Here is an 18,706-nt window from a genome sequence, read left to right on the forward strand (position 1 = left end):
GGAGCGGTGCCTACGAAGGGTTAACAGAAGTTCTGAACTGAGAGGTTCCAATGGCAGTGAGGGGGAGGGATCCTGGTGACAAGCCAAATTCTACTTCTGTACTTCGCCATGTGACTTCTCTAAAGTCCAGCCTTGAAATCATGTCGCACAGGCCGCTCATAACCACAAAGCAATGTCAATATTATTACTGATAATTTACCTTTGTCAGAATTTCACTAGTAGACAAAGCACAGCAGGAGATTCATTCTCCGAGACGCATTCTTTCTGCTTGGCGGCTTTTATGTCTTACTTCTTACTTTTTTTTTTTTTCTATGTTCCCTAGACATAAACTGAAATAAATAGTGTTAAAAAAAAACACATCCGTGACGGAACAGGCCGACCTTCAGCCTGTATGTGAGAGAATATCGGATATACCGTCTAATAATCTATGTAATTTAGCATAAATGTAGACTAATAAATACAGGAGAGTCTCATTTGTCATTGATAAGAATATAAGACTTAAAGGGGTAGTTCAGCACAAAAAAAGAAAAAAAAATTCTTTCAAATCAACTGGTGTCATAAAGTGCCGTAGATTTGTAATTTACTTCTATTAAAAAATCTCCAGTCTTCCAGTACTTATTAACTGCTGTATGTCCTGCAGGAAGTGGTGTATTCTTTCCAGTCTGACACAGTGCTCTCTGCTGCCACCTCTGTCCATGGCAGGAACTGTCGTCAGCAGGAGAGGTTTTCTATGGGGATGTGCTACTGCTGCAGAGATGTTGAGCAGATGTCCCTCTTTTCGTCCTTTACCTATGTCCCTGAAACCAGCCTTCCTGTGGTCACAAGGCAAACATACACATTAGATTGTCATAAGATCCTGACAAATATGGCCTGTTAGTCTAATATTTCAGTTTAGCATTGTTGACATATCTGTAATTGATAATCTTAGTAATAACACCTATACTTACTGTATACAGGCCTAGTCTCCTAAAGGCAGCTACATAACATCTATACTTACCAGAAATCCAGGTCCAGTCTCCTGAAGACAGCTATATAACAGCTATACTTACTTGTATCCAGGTCCAGTCTCTTGAAGGCAGCTATATACCAAATAAACTTACCAGCAATCCAGGTCCAGTCTCCTGAAGGCTGCTATATAACAGCTATACTTACTGCATCCAGGTCAAGTCTCCTGAAGGCTGCTATATAACAGCTATACTTACTGCATCCAGGTCAAGTCTCCTGAAGGCAGCTATATAACAGCCATACTTACTGTATCCAGGTCCAGTCTCCTGAAGGCTGCTATATAACAGCTATACTTACTGTATTCAGGTCCAGTCTCCTGAAGGCAGCTATATAACAGCTATACTTACTGTATCCAGGTCCAGTCTCCTGAAGGCTGCTATATAACACCTATACTTACTGTATCCAGGTCGTGTCTCCTGAAGGCAGCTATATAACAGCTATACTTACTGTATCCAGGTCCAGTCTCCTGAAGGCAGCTATATAACAGCTATACTTACTGCATCCAGGTCCAGTCACCTGATGGCAGCTCTATAACAGCTATACTTACTGTATTCAGGTCCAGTCTCCTGAAGGCAGCTATATAACAGCTATACTTACTGTATCCAGGTGCAGTCTCCTGAAGACTGCTATAAAACAGCTATACTTACTGTATCCAGGTCCAGTCTCCTGAAGACTGCTATATAACAGCTATACTTACTGTATCTATGTATCTAGTCTCCTAAAGCTTTTTAGTCTTTTGCTGGTTGCAAAAAAGAGACTAAACACGTGAAGTCCTGTCCAGTACAGAGAGTCACAGCTCAATGTGTCCATCAATTACATGACTGCCTTCTCAGTGAGCGCTCAGATGACCTGAAAAACACGGGACTTTCTCTGTTTAGACTCAAATCAGAACACAGGAAGTGCCGTGTTTTTCATGATAACAAAAAAAAAAAGAATGTAAATTGCAAACTTGCTTTATATCACATCTACTGCTGATTTAGATTTTGAAAGTTCTAACAACAGTGACCCTTTAAGGGTCCTTTTAGACCTAAAGATTTGTCTCCTGTGCGGGCGGTGCAAACAAACACCTTTACACAGCATAACAAATTGAGCAGCTGGACTGCACGAACAATCCTTGTATCGTTTGTGCAGCCCCGGAAACAGCACGGCTATGTATATAGGATATATTGTACATATAGGATATGTATATATTTGTTTTATCAGTTACCAGATGACAAGCAGCAGTGCGTACTTACCATCCGCGCTGCTTTTGATTCGACACGTCTCTCCAGTCCTCTCGCTGTCGGCTGTATCTTCATGTCCCATCTCCCCTGGCTTTCAATCATTCTGGAGGAGGCGGGGCCTGAAGACACAGCAGCTAGATGGGAGAACAAGGTGTTAGATCACAAGCCGTGTGGATGGTAAGTATGTATTGTATATATGTATGAATATACAGTACATACTTATATATACAAGTATATACTTGTCTATACATATGTATACGTGTGCTGCCTTGGAGAGCAGGTGTATGACCTCCATATACCTATCATTCTGCCATAGTCATTTAGTCATGTGTGATAGGCGGGTTTTATATGTGAAATTATAAAGTATTTCAGGTGAGAGGCAAGCATAGTTTCAAGGATACGTCTATACTTTTAATAATATATAATTACGATAATTCTGTATTTTCTTCAAAACATTACAGGCCTATAATTTTCAATGAAGAAATGTGTTCGTTAATAAATGCATTCCATTTGTCGGCCAAACTTATCCTTAATTTACATAATGACATATACGCTACGCTGCAAATGCAGTGTCTGCATATAGAAAACTTTGAGATCATTCTGAGACTACGTTAAAGGGGTAGTTCACTAAAACATTTTTGGTTCAAATCAACTGGTGCTAGAGATTTCTAATTTATTTCTATAAAAAAAAAAAAATCTCCAGTCTTCCAGTACTTATAAGCTGCTGTATGTCCTGCAGGAAGTGGTGTATTTTTTCCAGTCTGGAGAGCAGGAGAGGTTTTCTGCGGAGATTTGCTACTGCTCTGGACAGTTCCTGACATGGACAGAGGTGGCAGCAGAGAGCAGTGTGTCAGACTGAAAATAATACACTGCTTCCTGCAGGACATACAGCAACTGATAAGTACTGGAAGACTGAAGATTTTTTTTTTATAGAAGTAAATTACAAATCTCTGGCACGTTCTGGTGCCAGTTGATTTTGGTTAACAACCCCTTTAACTATAATCCATACCAATATAAACATATTAAATCTGAAGAGATCCATAGTTGTGCTTCTCTCATCAGTCCTGATGCATCAGAGGTTTTGGGTGGAAGACAATAAGCTCAGGGATCTCTGCAATAAAGACTCGGTTACATGACAGTCCTATATCTACACGAAGCATTGGGAGATTAGATTGTTTTGTGTTGGTTTAAGCATTGGAAGAAACAGGTGCAAGGTGAGGCTGGAGACATAGGAGACAGGTAGTGATGGCTGATGTAATACCAGGCACTGTTAGTAAATATGGAGGGATAAGTAGGTCAATACTGTGTACAGATGGAAGAAGAGAGTGATGGTGATGTAACAGGGAAAAAGCGTCTACATGGTGAAAAGCAACTTAGCAACAAAGCTGAATAATCAGCTAGGAAACAGGAACCTATGAGATGTACAGTACTAGCCACAACTCCACTGTTACAGTGCCAGTCACAGATGTCTACAGTAACAGTACAGTATCAGCCACAGATGCCTCCTACAGTCATGGCTTTTAGAGTCATACAAATATTACTTTTTAGAAAGTCTACTGCTTCAGTTTTTAAAATGGCAATTTGCATATACTCCAGAATGTTATAAAGAGTGATCAGCTTAACAGCAATTACTTGCAAAGTCAATATTTGCCTAGAATTTTAACTTTATCCCCCAAAACACATTTCACCCTCATTGCAGCCCTGCCTTAAAAGGACCAGCTAACATCGTTTCAGTGATTGCTCCATTAACACAGGTGTGGGTGTTGATGAGGACTGGGCTGGAGATCAATCTGTCATGATTAAGTAAGAATGACACCACTGAACACTTTAAAAGAAGGCTGGTGCTTGGCATCATTGTTTCTCTTCTATTAACCATGGTTATCTCTAAAGAAACACGTGCAGTCATCATTGCACTGCACAAAAATGGCCTACCAGGGAAGAGTATTGCATCTAGAAAGATTGCACCTCAGTCAACAATCTATTGCATCATCAAGAACTTCAAGGAGAGAGGTTCCATTGTTGCCAAAAAGGCTCCAGGGCGCCCAAGAAAGACCAGCAAGCGCCAGGACCGTCTCATAAAAATGTTTCAGCTGCGGGATGGGGCTACCAGCAGTGCAGAGCTTGCTCAGGAATGGCAGCAGGCAGGTGTGAGGGCATCTGCACGCACTGTGAGGTGGAGACTCTTGGAGCAAGGCCTGGTCTCAAGGAGGGCAGCAAAGAAGCCACTTCTCTCCAGAAAAAACATCAGGGACATACTGATATTCTGCAAAAGGTACAGGGAGTGGACTGCTGAGGACTGGGGTAAAGTCATTTTTTCTGATGAATCCCCTTTCCGATTGGGACATCTGGAAAACAGCTTATTCGGAGAAGACAAGGTGAGCGCTACCACCAGTCTTGTCTCGTGCCAACTGTAAAGCATCCTGAAACCATTCATGTGTGGGGTTGCTTCTCAGTGAAGGGAATCGTCTCTCTCACAGTCTTGCCTAAAAACCAAGAGCAACTTCTCCCAATTGTCCAAGAGCAGTTTGGCCATCAACAATGCCTTATCCAGCATGAAGGAGCACCTTGCCATAAAGCAAAGGTGATAACTAAATGGCTCAGGGAACAAAACATAGAGATTTTGGGTCCATGGCCTGGAAACCCCCAGATCTTAATCCCATTGAGAACTTGTGGTCAATCATCAAGAGACGGGTGGACAAACAAAATCCAACAAATTCTGACTAAATGCAAGCATTGATTGCGCAAGAATGGACGGCTATCAGTCAGGATTTGGTCCAGAAGTTGATTGAGAGCAGCCGGGGAGAATTGCAGAAGTCCTGAAGAAGAAGGGTCAACAATGCAAATATTGACTTGCTGCAATAACTCATTCTAGCTGCCAATATAAGCTTTTGTTACTCATAATATGATTGCAATTATATTTCTGTATGTGATAAAAACATCTGACAAACACACATAAAACCAGAGGGCAGCAGATCATGTGAAAATATAATATTTGTGTAATTCTCAAAACTTTTGGCCATGACTGTACAGTACCATCCACAGATGCATCCTACAGTACCAGCCACAATTCCGCTCTTTAAGTGTCACTGTCCTTATATCTGTCAAAATCTAAATCAACAGTAGATGTCATATAAAGGCATAATTCCAATTTACCAATTTACTTTCATTATTTTTATTGTGCTTTATAACACAGAACTTTCTGTGTTTAGACTGTGTTTTTTATTTATTTTTAAAGAGTCAATTTATGTGGCCAATAGCAGTGGTATCTGTTACCAGAAGGTACAAGTTAGCAGAAGTGTCAATAAGCTGTTTCCAAGCTGCAGCATCCCTGTCTTGACGGATTGACCTATAGGCTCAGTGCTAGAAGCCAAACCCTGTACACTAATCATACAGAGAGGGGTGGTGGAGGGAGCAGGCAAGCATGCTGCAGCTCCGCCACACTTCCTGGACACTTGAGCTCTGAGCGTCATATACAGCTGATAAATTCCCTTTAATTTGTGGGACTTTCTCATCTGAACGAAGAAGAAAAGGAATATGTAAATCTGCAGACAGCGCTACATACATAAGCAACTGGAAATAAGAGAAAGATGCAATGCTGGAAACTAAAAAGGAGCATTCTATGCACAAAAGCAAAAAGAAAAGGGAATATACATAAGGGCCTGTCTGCATCTCACCCTGACACATCCTCGTCTCTGAAGAAGGGATTGTATTCTTCTTTTTCCTGGAAACTATATTAGTCTGAGGAAAAGGTTTTATTTCTCCCTATAATCTCCTATTCATTGCAGCTGCCTGAAAGCATTCACACTGCACCATCTGTACAGGCAATACAAAAGAGATATATATTCATCCTTAAGATATATATATATATATATATATATATAGATATATACAGTGGGGAAAAAAGTATTTAGTCAGTCACCAATAGTGCAAGTTCTCCCACTTAAAAAGATGAGAGGCGTCTGTAATTTACATCATATGTAGACCTCAACTATGAGAGACAAAATGAGAAAACAAATCCCGAAAATCACATTGTCTGATTTTGTAAGAATTTATTTGCAAATTATGGTGGAAAATAAGTATTTGGTCACCTACAAACAATCAAGATTTCTGTCTCTCACAGACCTGTAACTTCTTCTTTAAGAGTCTTCTCTTTCCTCCACTCATTACCTGTAGTAATGGCACCTGTTTAAACTTGTTATCAGTATAAAAAGACACCTGTGCACACCCTCAAACAGTCAGACTCCAAACTCCACTATGGTGAAGACCAAAGAGCTGTCAAAGGACACCAGAAACAAAATTGTAGCCCTGCACCAGGCTGGGAAGACTAAATCTGCTATAGGCAACCAGCTTGGAGTGAAGAAATCTACTGTGGGAGCAATAATTAGAAAATGGAAGACATACAAGACCACTGATAATCTCCCTCGATCTGGGTCTCCACGCAAAATCTCACCCCGTGGGGTCAAAATGATCACAAGAACGGTAAGCAGAAATCCCAGAACCACGCGGGGGGACCTAGTGAATGAACTGCAGAGAGCTGGGACCAATGTAACAAAGCCTACCATCAGTAACACACTACGCCAGTACCAGGGACTCAGATCCTGCAGTGCCAGACGTGTCCCACTGCTTAAGCCAGTACATGTCCGGGCGCATCTGAAGTTTGCTAGAGAGAATTTGGATGATCCAGAAGAGTATTGGGAGAATGTCCTATGGTCTGATGAAACCAAAGTGGAAATGTTTGGTAGAAACACAACTTGTCGTGTTTGGAGGAAAAAGAATACTGAGTTGCATCCATCAAACACCATAGCTACTGTAAAGCATGGGGGTGGAAACATCATGCTTTGGGGCTGTTTCTCTGCAAAGGGGCCAGGACGACTGATCCGGGTACATGAAAGAATGAATGGGGCCATGTATCGTGAGATTTTGAGTGCAAACCTCTTTCCATCAGCAAGGGCATTGAAGATGAAACATGGCTGGGTCTTTCAACATGACAATGATCCAAAGCACACCGCCAGGGCAACCAAGGAGCGGCTTGGTAAGAAGCATTTCAAGGTCCTGGAGTGGCCTAGCCAGTCTCCAGATCTCATCCCTATAGAAAACCTTTGGAGGGAGTTGAAAGTCTGTGTTGCCAAGCGACAGCCCCAAAACATCACTGCTCTAGAGGAGATCTGCATGGAGGAATGGGCCAACATACCAACAACAGTGTGTGCCAACCTTGTGAAGACTTACAGAAAACGTCTGACCTCTGTCATTGCCAACAAAGGATATATAACAAAGTATTGAGATGAAATTTTATTACTGACCAAATACTTATTTTCCTCCATAATTTGCAAATAAATTCTAACAAAATCAGACAATGTGATTTTCTGGATTTGTTTTCTCATTTTGTCTCCCATAGTTGAGGGCTACATATGGTGTCAATTACAGACGCCTCTCATCTTTTTAAGTGGTGGAACTTGCACTATTGGTGGCTGACTAAATTCTTTTTTCCCCACTATATATATATATATATATATATATATATATATATATATATATATATATGAGCAGCTATGAAACAGATGATATTCACAAGGATTACAATGTACACATAATGTTCACATATGGACATAAATTCATCTCTCCGCAGTCCAAAAATATAGAGAATATATTTCAAAAACACCTGGTCCAAGGATCACACAGTAAGTTTAAAGGAAATCTGTCACTAGGTTTATTCCACCTTTAATAAGAGCAGCATAAACTAGAGACAGAAATGCTGAACAGATCAGTGTATTACTTACATCATTCTGTTCATCCGTTCTCCTAATATGCAGGAGAATAGGATTCTTGCCACACCACTGCCCCCGCTCTCCAGTCACCGGCCCGGCCTGAAGCAGTGTAGGTGGGCCTGCCCGCCCCCAGTGTGAGGAGACACCAGTCCCCTCTGTGATGCTCTGGGTGCCTGGAAAAGCTGGATCCAGTCCTAGGAACTGTCCAGAGTAGGAGCAAATCCCCATAGAAAACCTCTCCTGCTCTAAACAGTTCCTGACATGGACAGAGGTGGCAGCAGAGAGCACTGTGTCAGACTGGAAAGAATACAGCACTTCCTGTACGACATACAGCAGCTGATAAGTACTGGAAGACTGAAGCTTTTTAAATAGAAGTAAATTACAAATCTATATAACTTTCTGAAACCAGTAGAGCAGGAGAGGTTTTCTATGGGGATTTGCTCCTACTCTGGACAGTTCCTGGCATGGACAGAGGTGGCAGCAGAGAGCGCTGTGTCAGACTGTAGAGAATACATCACTTCATGCAGGACATACAGCAGCTGATAAGTATTGGAAGACTGGAGATTTTTTAAACAGGAGATTTTTTAAACAGAAGTAATTTGCAAATCTGTATAACTTTCTGACAAAATTTGATGGAGTTTTCCTTGAAGGGAGACTTTACTAACAAAAAACTGTGATTTACTAGCACATATGAACTGTGGCACTATGGGTATGCAATCACCAAGGAGGGTGTGAACAGAGATCTAACTAAGCTGGAGTGTATTGGCAGTGTGGAGAGTCGGAATTTTAAAGTTTCCTACATTCATTAGTGCAATAGGAACAAGTAGCTCCTAACCTTGATCATATATGAATATTTGGCCTGCACTTCGGACAGCAAGCGGCAATTTCTTTTGTTAAAGAATAAAGTCCATAAATAACTGATGATCATCATCCACCGAGCCACAAACATAGCAAGAAACAAACTCTAGGAAGACAGACAGCAGTGTGGGAACAGCAGGGTGCCTATTGTGGTTACTCACAACCCACAGTGGATGTAGTGCATAAAATAGCCACGGATGTGTAACCCATACCAGTGAGAGAGATCACATTTCCTGATTTACCTTATTTTTGTTGGAAATACATCATCAAAATTTACAGCTACAGGACACCTCTGGGCCACAACTAAAAATGCACTGTAAATGGGGGATACTGCAATGAAGAATGTATACCTACCCATCCCCGTGCTCCCGTAGTGCTCCCAGACCCCTCCTGGTCTTTTCTGGCTCCCGCTTCTGCAACTTGAAAACCTGGGCTCAGGAATGCCTGCTCAGCCAATCAGTGACTGGGGCGGGACACTGCTGCAGTCACTGATTGGCTGCACAGGTACTTTCCCCCAGGTTGTGACATGCTGTGAGAAAATAAAGTCTGGCGGCTGTCAGAAAGGTGGTGATGTAACGCTACAGGGGCATGGGGATGGGTAAGTATACATTATTTAATATGTTCTTGCGCCCCCAGCCTGCAGTGGATTTTTGGTTGTTACCGGACTCCTCCTTTAATGATTATGTAAGAATGGAATATATCATACACTGTAAGTAGAAGCTGTAACATCTCATCTGTAACCCCACCCACCACTGACATCATACAGTGATCACCTGGCCAAAGGGCGGGGAAACAACTGCTTCTCCTGAGTAGTATAAGTGAAAGGAGACACTGTTGTTTCATCTCAAAAATACATATAGACAAAAAATATACAATCAAATTTTATTTATGGAAATTCATACAATGATTAAAAAGAAGACATAGTTATGTAAATATTGGAGGTAAACAGACAATGACAGCAGGGGAGGGTACTGCACAGTTTAAAAAAACACAGTCACACATGTTGGCTACTGATGCTTATATAAAGAAAGGTGCAATGTGCCTTGTGTAGTATATATCAGTGGGAAAAATGTATGTATGTCCAAATGCCCTACCGATAATGCAATTAAACCATAATAAATAAAGTGACAGGTATCCGTGGCATTCAAGGCCCAAGTATCGTAATAAAGTGCAAGTGCAAAAAACATAATGGGGGAGATTTATCAAACATGGTGTAAAGTGAAACTGGCTCAGTTGCCCCTAGCAACCAATCAGATTCCATCTTTCATTCCTCACAGGCTCTTTGTAAAATGAAAGGTGGAATCTGATTGGTTGCTAGGGGCAACTGAGCTATAACCTCTCTCTGTAAATCTATTGGAAAGTTTCTCTGCCTGCCTTTCGAAGTCTGATGATTCTAAACAAATTATTTTAATTCTTTGGAGTTGTCCCACTGGGATGTTGTTGAGCAGATGTCTAGGGTGAGATGAGGTGGCGTGTAATAATGTGTTTGCCACTGTGGGTTTTCTAAACACACATGTTGTTAAAAAAAAATCCAAAGTTTCTCTGCTATATTGATGGGTCATCTTGATATTCTGATTGTTGTTGTTAAGTTGATGTATAAACTTGATCTTGTATAAACAGATCCTCACTGGTCCCCTGCCAAATAAAAATAATCGCATAAATATAGCATTACCAAAACTGTACTTTTTTAATTTGTGGAGCTGGAGAAACTGCAAAGATGTCCCTCTCTCACAGCCCCAGGAAAAGATTGGCGTATGAGGGCGCACAAGACGCCCATCACCGTTCCCAGGAGCTGCAGGTAGAAGGCAACCTTAAAAACAAAAAGTTGTGTGCCAAAGCAAATGCCAATAAGTCTTTAAGAACTTACCAAGTTCCAGGTTCGGTTGGCTCATTGGGTAACAAATAGTAATCAACAAATGGTGGATTTTAGGGAGTAAATATAGTTTAGCTACAGTTGGTTCCCGGATTCTTTGATCTAGAGATAAGAAATGCTTCCTCCCCTTTCCGCTCAAAGAAATGTAATTTTGTCGAGCGGAGAGCGGCGGCAGCGGATGCGTGCGCGCCCTCTCCTTCACTTACAGTGGGACACTGAGCATGACGGGATTCTGATGTTCTTGCTCAGTGTGAACAGGGCCGAATTGCACAAAATACCTACCTTTGTGGTCAATGATAACTTGACAAGGGCACAAAGAAAGGCCATCAATGAGCTATAGGGACGTGAAGATGTCATCATAAAGCCATTTGGATAAGGGAGGTGACGTTGTCATCTGGCCCTGCAAAATGTATAAAAAAGGGGCATTCAAACAGCTACGTATCAATACATGTTGCCAAAAAATTACCTTCAATCCTTCAAAGAAATTTCAGGGAGAATCAACCACTATGGTCCTGAAAGCTAAGAAATAAAATGTAATCCCTAAGGAAATTGCTGAGGGCCCCCCAATCCAGGAATGAACTGTAGCTATATTTACTCCCTAAAATCCACAAAAACTCTAAGATCCCTCCTGGGAGACCGATTGTGTCAGGCGTGAATAGTTTGACTGATAACTGCTGTCAATTTATTTCTATTTGTTACCCTTGGTTGAACTTTTACCTTCATATTTGAAGGCTACCACAGATCTACTCAAGAAGCATGAGGAGGACATGATCCTCGTCACGTGTGATGTGGAGACATCGTTCATGTCAATCAATCATCAGGATGGTCTGGATGCAGCCAAATACTTCCTGTCAATGAGCCAACTGGACCTGGAACTTGGTAAGTTCATTGTGGACTTATTGGCATTTGCTTTGACACACAACTTTTTTGTTTTTAAGGTCGCCTTTTACCTGTAGCTCCAGTGAACGTCAATGGGGGTGTCTTAGGGCCTCATACCCCAATCTTTTCCTGGGGCTGTGGGAGAGGGACATCTTTGCAGTTTCTCCAGGTAAGGAATTCCAAGCAGAATCTGCACTTAATTTTCCATTTGAAATTCTGCCTGTAAAATATGTACAGAGCAATGTCCTATTGTGTTCAATGGGATTTCCGCTCTGCTTTCCGCCCAAAGTATTCACATGTCAATTCTTTGGGCGGATTCCGCTAGAGAAATCCCATAGAAGTCATTGGAGCTTTTAGTTTTTGGTTTTCGCTCGCATTCCGCTTGAATTCTACTCAAATTCCGCCCACATTTTGATCGAATTCCACCTGAATACTGCTCGAAATTTGTTTGATTTCCGCTCTAATTCTGCTTGAAGTTCACGCCTTTTCCGCCAAAGCTGAAGAAGAGGAAATTTCAAGCAGAAAACGTTCCTCTTCAATTCCTCCCCCTATCCCTCAGTGTGAACATACCCATAAGTTCTTCTTCTGGATCATATATAAGAATTGCAGATGAATAAGAAGTGGGTGAAAAGCACATTCAGATGCAACAATAACATCATAAATCTCTCACATCCCCTGACAGTTTTATACGGTGAAAGAGCTTTATATAGATGCGCAAATGATTTATTAAATTAGCCAATGCTCCTGTATAAAAGCTCCTGGAGTAATTAATTGGTTATAGATAGAACGAGATCCATTTTATTCATTTAGATCTCAGTTCTAAGCAGAGAAAAGCCTCTCTGTGTAATTATGTCGTCTATTCATTGACGTCCTCATCAGCATCAGGAACGGCTTCATTACCTTGTCTATCACCGGGCCGAAAATTGCAGAAACATATTGTATGAATAGTTCAGTTGTTTGACCTGCGGATGGAGGATGTATATGAAAGGATTCCTCTTAGGATTGGAAGTATATTCAGGTTTTCTAGGATTTACTCTTAAAAAGTAAAAATAGTAGGGTCCATCCTGTATGTTACAGAAGCAGCTAACTGTGTACATAGCTAATAGAAATATAGAATCTCTCCCGTGGGAACTGATACATTGAGAACAATGAGTAACAGTCATATATGAGGGTTTTCCGAGGGTTCTCTATGGCTAGCTATACCATAAGAGCATCAGCACTATAATAGAAATACGGACATGGAGAGAGAAAGGAGCTGCTGCCCCTCACACCTATGGCTGACACTAATGCCTCTCGGCTATATTTAAAAACCAACGCCAGGATGTTGGTATATTATTTGATCAAACCATATTGCCTCATGTACCACGTACCCTGGCCAACATGAGTCCCTACACTAACTCAACACTGTGTCGGTCAGCGACCGCTAACCCCGCAAAGTGTGCACGAGCAGAGAAGGGAGGCCACGGAATGGCCCTGAAACCCCACTGTCACAGGACCAAACCCCAAGTGCCCCCCCAGTGTAGGGGCTCATGTTGGCCAGGGGACCTGCATGTGGTATATGAGGCAATATGGTTTGATCAAATTATATACCAACATCCTGGCCATAGGTGTGAGGTGCAGCAGCTCCTTTTTCTCTCCATGTCCGTATTTTACTTTTCTCCCTTTTCTGAGTGGCTAGCACTCCTCCTGGTAAGACCCCTTTGACCCCAATTAGCAGAAGCACATGTGCACACATGGTAAGTACCTCCTAGTTCTCCCATTCTACCTCCAGTGCAGTGGTGAGCAGTAAGACCTTGATCACACTTGTGTTGCTTGGTGGCAGCTTTCTCCACCGGCGGCGCCTGCTGGGTTTGGGGGGGCCCTTGGGGTTTGGTCCTGTGACAGTGGGGTTGAAGGGCCATTCTATGGCCTCCCTTCCCTGCTTGCGCTTGCTTTGCGGGGTTAACGGTCGCTGACCGACACAGTGTTGATTTAGTGTAGGGACTAATGTGAGCCAGGGGACCTGCACGTGGTACATGAGGCAGTATGGTTTCAACAAATTATATACTAACATCCTGGCGTTGGTTTTAAAATGTAGCTGAGAGGCATTAGTGTCAGCCATAGGTGTGAGGTGCAGCAGCTCCTTTCTCTCCATGTCCCCTATAATAGAAATTTTCCATCAGGTCCTTGGTGCTTCAGGTTATGCCTGGATACACATACTACTAATATACCGCCGAGATAGGTGCAAATAATATTCCTGCATAATTTTTTTATGGCCTTATAAATGATACCCTCATAGGTAAATTTGAAAACATAAATTCACCACAGTTACAATATACTGTGTTCAGTTTGCACTTGCTGGAGGTTACTTAATAAGTATAGTATATGTATATATAAACAAATTTTAAAAAATTTAACTTGGTTAAAAAATGTTGGTTTTTAATGTGCCCAGTCTCCTCCTTCTTCCCTCCATCTTTGCAAGAATCATATTTCATATGCTGGGCAGCAACTCTAGTAAGCAATAGAATAGCAGAGATGTATACTTACCTTCCTCACTAATGTTGCCACTGTTCTCCTGAAGTTGGTCCTGTTGCCCAGCACCTGTCAGCTTATGCACTGGCTGATAAGCCAATCACTGGCTGTAGTGGTGTCCTGCCTCTGCCACTGATTGGCTGAGCAGGCAGTGCCTTCACCGAATCCAAACACAATAAGTACTGTAGTTTGGGACTGGCTCAGGGATAAGGATAGGTGGCGGGGAGAGCAAGAAATGTATATGTCAGGCTAAAAACATTTAAAAAAGCAACTCCCAAGTCGTAATACCCCTTCAAAATACCTGTATGTATTTGAATACTCACCAGTTGGTCCATTATGTTGGCCACTTATGTAAAGTACTGTTATTTACTTTTTGCTAGGGCTCTCTCCTTTCACAGACATTGCCTCTGCTTATAAGGTGTAAGGTAGTACTTACTCATTGGGGGAGATTTATCAAACAAGGTGTAAAGTGAGACAGGCCCAGTTGCCCCTAGCAACCAATCAGATTCCACCTTTTCATTACTTAATCATTCCAGAATCTTTGGAAAATCAAAGGTGGAATCTGATTGGTTGCTAGGGGCAACTGGGCCTGTCTCACTTTACACCTTGTTTGATAAATCTCCCCCATTGTCTTTACACACCCTTCAACTAGAGTTGCTGCCCAGCATGTGAAACATGATTTTTGCAAAGATGAAGGAAGAAGGAGAAAAGGAGGATTCAGCTAAATGCACAACATTAGTTATATTCTGAAGTTAATATACACACAGGATAACCCCCTTCATGTAATTTCCTTACACTGTAATGCAGTCTTTTTCATATCCTGTTCATAACCCCTTTAATTACAATGAGTTAAACCTATATCTGTGTGTCTGAATAGAGTTCCCTGATAACAACTGTCCAGAGCAGGAGAGGTTTTCTATGGGGTTTTTTATGCTCTGGACAGTTCCTGACATGGACAGAGGTGGCAGCAGAGAGCACTGTGTCAGACTGGAAAGAAAACACGGTATAAGCACGAAAGTACTCTCCAGCTCGCTTGATTACTTTTAAACCTTTATTGTATAATGTTTAAAAGGCCGACGCGTTTCGGGCTCTCTTGCCCTTATTCATGGCTCTCTGTCAGGAGGTCCCTGAGTTCTTGTGGCGGGGCTACTGACGCCACTCTGCTCACCTTTCTCCTTTATCATTGTAGGGCATGGACAGGGAATAGTCCCCCCTTATATTTTGGGTGACGACTTCTTAATTCATGGGTCGTCTCGGGACCTCCTGACAGAGAGCCATGAATAAGGGCAAGAGAGCCCGAAACGCGTCGGCCTTTTAAACATTATACAATAAAGGTTTAAAAGTAATCAAGCGAGCTGGAGAGTACTTTCGTGCTTATACCTTGTTGGATGCCCTTGGGTCCGGGGTTTTTTTCTCGCGTGCTCGTGGAGAGGCATACAGCCATAATAAGAACACCACATTCCATCTAAAGGGACTTTTATGTTGTGAGTGCTGACCACTCTTTGTTTTTTGGAAAGAAAACACCACTTCCTGCAGGGCATACAGCAGCTGATAAGTACTGGAAGACTTGAGATTTTTAAATAGAAGTAAATTACAAATCTATATCACTTTTTGAGACCAGTTGACTTAAAAGAATTTATTCTTCGCAGGAGTTGCTCTTACCATTCACATGACTATGCCTAATAAATTTCTTCCAGAAGGTCACAGCGGACTTCTCCAAGAGGCGAGAGGCCCCTCCCATGTTTTTATTGAAGCTTTGTCATACACCTACAATATGCTATTAGTGAACATATTGTCAGTACTATGGCACTATGGCTATGCAGTAATAATACATTGTACGACATTACCCTATAGGAGTACATGGTGGTGTATGATGACTTTCAACCACATAGGAATGCATTCATTCCCACAATGATACCAGTTCCATCCACGTTTCAGGTGACAATAACTTTGGCACAGTCACATGGAGCACACGTCATGCTCCATTACAAGCTAAAGTGCTGTGTGACAGTAACCATTCATTCCTATTCATTCCTATTCCCGTCTCACACCATACGCCATTGTAACATGTTTTGTACAGAAGTTTCCGTAGTCTGTCTACAAAATATGTGCAACTCATTGATACAGTAGCTCAAAAGCAGTTGCAGTGATTTTAGCATATGTGAATAATATAAATCAATAGATACTGACATTGTATCTCAGCCATTACTCCTGCAACACCTCCTGGCATTACTCCTGCATAACCTCCTGGCATTACTCCTGCAACACCTCCTGGCATTACTCCTGCAACACCTCCTGGCATTACTCCTGCAACACCTCCTGGCACTACTCCTGCAACACCTCCTGGCATTACTCCTGCATAACCTCCTGGCATTATTCCTGCAACACCTCCTGGCACTACTCCTGCAACACCTCCTGGCATTACTCCTGCAACACCTCCTGGCACTACTCCTGCAACACCTCCTGGCATTACTCCTGCATAACCTCCTGGCATTACTCCTGCAACACCTCCTGGCACTACTCCTGCAACATCTCCTGGCATTACTCCTGCAGAACCTACTGGCATTACTCCTGTCCTGCAACACCTCCTGGCACTACTCCTGCAACACCTCCTGGCATTACTCCTGCAGAACCTACTGGCAGTACTCCTGCAACACCTCCTGGCACTACTCCTGCAACACCTCCTGGCACTACTCCTGCAACATCTCCTGGCATTACTCCTGCAGAACCTACTGGCATTACTCCTGTCCTGCAACACCTCCTGGTAGTACTCCTGCAACATCTCCTGGCATTACTCCTGAAGCACCTACTGGCATTACTCATGCAACATCTCCTGGCAGCACTTCTGCAACACCTCCTGGCACTACTCCTGCAGCACCTCCTGGCACTACTCCTGCAGCACCTCCTGGCATTACTCCTGCAACACCTCCTGGCACTACCCCTCTCCTGCTCTGGACAGTTCCTGACATGGACAGAGGTGACAGCAGAGAGCACTGTGTCAGTGATTGTCGAAATGCATGTCAGAACGCTACCCTGTAGGTATTTTAAAAAGAACTTGGATTAAAGATTACTGCTTTAATGGGAGAAATTGTGATGGAACTTTGCTTTTTTTTTACGCCTGGTAATAGGAGTCTAGCAGTAAAACTTAACCAGGTACAAAACTTTACTGTAGAAAATCTTAAAGTGTCACTGCCGTTCAAATTTTTCTTGCAGAAATCAATAGTACAGGCAATTTTAAGAAACTTTGTAATTGGGTTTATTAGCTGAAAAATGCATTTTTATCATGAAAAAGCAGTTTGAAGCTCTCCCACTGTCTTCATTGTTCTCTATGGAGAGGGGAGGGGTGGAGGGAGATGAGGCACCAAAACAGGACAACAAACCGTTAATTTACGGCTACATCACTAGCTATCTCCTCTGACAGTCAGCACTAACCTCTCTGACCTCTGAAAACCGGCTTTCATGCAGCTCCGCTGTGTAATCCTTTGTTCTCTGCTGGTGACTAATCTCCCTCCTCCCCCCTCCCCTCTCCATAGGTTACACAGGGCCCGACAGATGTAAAGGAGTCGAGATTTCCTGATAATGAGCAGTGGATAAGAGAGAAAGTCTTTTTGAATGCAGATAATGGCATATTTGCCTTATAAACCCAATTACAAAGTTTCTTAAAATCACTTGGACTATTGATTTCTGCAAAAAAAAAAAAAAAAGAAACAACAGTGACACTTTAAATTTTTATTGGGGGGAGGGGCTATGTCTTTTTTTTTTTATGCATTTACTTTTTTTTTTTTACATTTTTTTCTTCACTTTTCACTGATACTTCAGGGAGTACTATGAGCAGGTTATACAAATCTAACCTGCTGAAAGCCCCCTTGTGCCCACAGGGTGCCGAGGAGAAAAATATGTCTTTTACCTTCCTCCTCGGCGCCGTTCCCATGCTGTTAGCAGTGTAATCCTCGGTCCTGAGCACTGTTAGTACTGCTCCGCCCCCAGAGCACCGATCCGGCCCACCCCCTCTATTGATTATCATTACAAGGAGCAGGCCAACTTGCACAATAGGCGTGCGGCAGTGCTCTAATGGTGCTCCGGACCAAGGATTACACTGCTAACAGTACAGGAGCAGTACTGAGGAGGAAGATAAGAAACATAGCTTCCTCCTCAGCATCCTGTGTGAAATAGGGGGCTGTCAGCAGGGTAGATTCATCTAACTGCTGATAGTTCTCCTTTAAATTTCAAGATTAAGGGTGAGTTCAAAATACCAAATTTGTACGAATAAGATCCAGTGGATTCCGTAGCTCGTACCCATTAGCGGTGGGGCGCCTCTCTGCCCGTACCATAGACACCGGGCGGATTCCGCATTCTGCTGAAACAATTAACATGTCACTTCTTTTGGCGGAATGTGGAATCCGCCTGGCCATAGAATGGTGTCTATGGAGCCGGCAGAAAGGGGCGCTGCCGCGAACAGAAATTCACTGAGACTTATCTGTGCGGATTCCGTAGTGTGAGCCCACCCTAATAGTGGACGGCAGTGCAATCACGGCCGCCAGTCATTAATGGCGAAGACCTGGCTCCTGATAGCAGCCGGCCCTCACCCTCTA

The sequence above is a fragment of the Dendropsophus ebraccatus genome, chromosome 3, assembly GCF_027789765.1.
Source record: "Dendropsophus ebraccatus isolate aDenEbr1 chromosome 3, aDenEbr1.pat, whole genome shotgun sequence".
In the NCBI taxonomy this organism is placed as follows: domain Eukaryota; kingdom Metazoa; phylum Chordata; class Amphibia; order Anura; family Hylidae; genus Dendropsophus; species Dendropsophus ebraccatus.